This window comes from Triticum aestivum, chromosome 7A (genome assembly GCF_018294505.1).
Source record: "Triticum aestivum cultivar Chinese Spring chromosome 7A, IWGSC CS RefSeq v2.1, whole genome shotgun sequence".
Lineage (NCBI taxonomy): Eukaryota > Viridiplantae > Streptophyta > Magnoliopsida > Poales > Poaceae > Triticum > Triticum aestivum.
This window is the reverse complement of record NC_057812.1, coordinates 72809044-72813011: the sequence shown is the minus strand read 5'-3', so window position 1 is coordinate 72813011 and position 3968 is coordinate 72809044.

Below are 3968 nucleotides of genomic sequence, written 5' to 3'. Positions count from 1 at the left end.
AGGATAGCCACGCTCCTCCACAACCACCACGCCGTTGTGCTGCTACTGGATGGAGTCTTCCTCAACCTCTCCCTCTCTCCTTGCTGGATCAAGGCATGGGAGACGTCACCGGGCTGTACGTGTGTTGAACGCGGAGGTGCCGTCCGTTCGGCACTAGGATCTCCGGTGATTTGGATCGCGACGAGTACGACTCCTTCAACCCCGTTCTCTTGAACGCTTCCGCTTAACGATCTACAAGGGTATGTAGATGCACTCTCCTTCCCCTCGTTGCTGGTTTCTCCATAGATAGATCTTGATGACACGTAGGAAAATTTTGAATTTCTGCTACGTTACCCAACAAGCAAGCCATTGTAACACATCTTGCAAGAGGTGGGGCACATCATTTGATAAGGCTACAACGGCCAAGGCACGTTGTGACCCGATGTACAGTTGCTCTACTAGAGTATACACCACCTTCAATTTGATCAGCATATTCTGCTTGAGGTTTGTGCTCCTGGGGCCTATATTGGTAGGTATAAGGTAAACCTCAAGTAACAATTGAAGGAATATTTACAATATTTAATGCTTGCTTAAGATAACTTACCAAAGATCGCTGAGACCATCCGAGATATCTGGCGTTGTAAGCCGGTCAGTTCGGCTGTTGCATTTGCCAGTGACGCCTCTGCTGTCTCCGCCCGGGTCACCAGTCCGGCCTTTTCGTCAGTCCAAATTTTCTTCTCCGACTCAATTTTTTTTTCAGCTTCTCTTGTTCAGAGACGCTGAATTCAAATTTGGAGTTAGCCTTTTGAATTTCAATCTCCTGGGCTGCCAGGTGGTTCTTCAGGTCAGCAATCTCCGATTCAAATTGACTTATGGTGGCCTGCATTGCACCGGATAGTAGTCAAGATTACGGTAAATAATATTAAGTCCCAAGCACTTTGCAAGCAAAGATACTTGACACTTGGGGGCTAATGTATACCAAAGCTTTCTAAATTATTAAGCCGGTCCTGGATATTAAGTCCCAAATACTTTGCAAGCAAAGATACTTGGCACTTGGGGGCTAATGTGTATCGCAAGTTAAAGGTATTGTGTTACATCCGGTTTAAATATTTTTCTTTAAGCCGGGCAAGCAGCTCTAACAATTTTTCTAAGTCTACAGCATATTTATTCATAAGCAATAGACTTGGGGGCTGGTACAGTAAGCATGATTGAAAGTAAGGAAGCATAAGTCATACCTCAAATATTTGCTGTATTTGCTTCACCATGTTAATTTCCAGGTCACGGCTGCTTTGCACTTGGTTGATATAGCCCGAGACGATCTCTCCAATACTCAAATGAGTATAGTCGGTGATATCCATCTTGGCCTTACGGCGTTCTAGCAACTCCTCTTTAGGCGAGCATTTGGCAAGGACGGTGGGCCTGGCCGGCTCAACGAATTGAGCCTTGAGAAATTCCACTTCTGGGTCAGCCGTTTTGACTGGGCTAGGTGCCTCCGGGTTAACAGAACCATCAAGAATATCTTCAGCAGGCGGATCAGAAGTTGGTGCTGCGATGTCTTGAGCCGGCTCAGGCGGCGGTTGATGTGTGGAAGAGTCGGGAGCAGCTATACCCTGTTCCGGTTCAGTCACCACAGGGGTTTGGGCCGGTTTATCCTTCTTGGTTTTCTTCCTGGGCTTAACCTGCACGCTGTGGGCAAAGCAGAGAAATAAGTAAAGAAACATGAAGAAAGAAAAACATAAGGTGAATAAATTGATATTACCCAGGGGTAGTCTTAAAAGCCGGCATGTTTGATTGCATGGACTCGCCGAATGAAGGAGAGACATCCTGGTAATTGGAGTCAGAGGAATTGAGAGGTTGACGGATTAGACCCGCCAAAGGTAAAAAAAGGGTATAAGTTGGAGATAACCTCAGTCCGACGCTTCCGGGTTGTGTCAGGCAAGCCGGAGGATAGCTCTGCATCCTTGCTGGTCCGGATCTGCCTCCGGTTTTAAAATTGATGTTGCTTCAAAAGAAAGTCAGGATCTTGGTAAGCCAAAGGGTGTGAAAATCTTACTTTCCGGATTACTCTTCGAATTTTCTGACGCGGCCGAAGCTCGGAGTCGGAGGAGATTATAGTTACCTCTTCCTCGACGGGTTGGCTGTTGCCCGTGTCTTCCTGAAAGAAGGTTAATATCAGTAAGGTAGTGATAAAGGAGAAAGGGAAATTAAAAAGTTACCTCTTCCTCATTTTCATCAGAATCATCAAGCTGAAACAGCTCAGAAGCGCTTGGCTTCCTTTTCCTTGAAGTGGTGGGCTTGACGGTTTTCCTTTTGGCTCTCTTGGCCGCCCTGGCTTTCTTGGCCGCCTCATGATCATATTGGATTTTCCAGAAGTTATCATTTGCCTGTAAAAGGTTATAAAGGGTTATGTGTAAGAATACAGTATAACATGATAAAAAATAACCCGACGGCTGGAAACTGACTGCAGGGGCCGGGTTCTTCTTGCAAAAAGGTAGTAAGCCGAAAGCGTTACTATTCACTATGCCCTCTTTCAACAAAGACTAAGTTGTAGCTTCCACTACATCATCTGGTAAGTTGTCAGGACTATGACGCTGAGGGTCATCTTTCTCGCCTGAATAATTACACATTAAGCCGGGGCGGCAGCTTAACAGAATTATTCTCCAAGCAACCCAGATTCGGACCAGGTCAATGCCATCTAAGCCGTTCCCTAAAAGAGCTTTAATCTTCTTGATCTTGGGGGTGAGTGGCAGACGTTCAATAGCAGTCAACTTATCCGGCAGCGGGTGAGTAGGTTCAAGGCGTAATGCACGGAAGCCGGGCAGCGGATTTTCACCAGCCGGAGAAGTATCTTGGCAGTAGAACCATGTCTGGTTCCAATCCTTTGGATGACTCGGCAATTCAGCATAAGGGAACAGGCAGTCTCTCCGCCTTTGAATCGATATGCCACCAAGCTCCAGACTGGGCCCGTTGGCCCGCTCATTCTGCCGGTTCAAATAGAACAATTCCCTGAACAAAAGTAGGCTGGATTCTTCTCCAAGGTAGACCTCACAGAAAACTTGGAAGTTGCAGATATTTGACACGGAATTGGGCCCGATGTCTTGAGGTCTTAAGTCAAAGAAGTGCAAAATGTCTCTAAAGAATTTTGAACCGGGAGGAGCAAATCCCCGGCTCATGTGATCGGTAAAAATGATCACCTTCCCTTCCTTGGGTTGAGGTTTCTCTTCAGACGGGTCAGGAGCACGATAAGACATGACATCCTTATTGGGCAGATGGCCAGACATTACAAACTCGAACAATTTGCTCTCTGTAACAATGGATGGGACCCAGTTGCAGGTAACCGAAGGTTTAACAGCTTTGGGTGCCATTGGGTAAATTGAAGCCTACAACAAGATAAAGGAAATTTTCCGGTTTATTATAACCCGGAGAATAAACATTGGGTTATCTAAGATGGCGGCTTAAGAAGGGGCCTAATGACATACAGGTAACTATGTGATAATGTTTAACAGCTGCAGGTATTAAAGATGATTAAGGTTTTCTTAAGTCGCCGAGGCAAGCGGTGCTGACAGCCGGTATTATCTTAAACCGGTTACACGGACTACTATGGCTGAAACAGAGTCAACAGACACAGTTTTTGGCTAAGTGTGGAGCAAACAGGTTTCACAAATTGCAATTTTTATTTTGGATCAAATGATGCTCTGGAAAGGAAACATTTCTAGACCTAAAACAGTACAGGGAAGTTCATATACTCAAGGAGGGATTCCAAAACAAGGAAATGAGATCTGTTTTCATACAGAATAAGCACACAACATCCTCCGCAACAGTTCTATGTGGTTTTTACGATCTGAACAAGGTATTAGAGGTAAGAACTAATGGAGGTTGCGTCGGGCGACGATGAACGTCAACGAACTCAAGACAGTACCAATGCAGATCTGAGAAAGGGGGGAAAGAGAACTCACCGATGTGGAAGAACTGCGGAGGGTTGCCGTTGT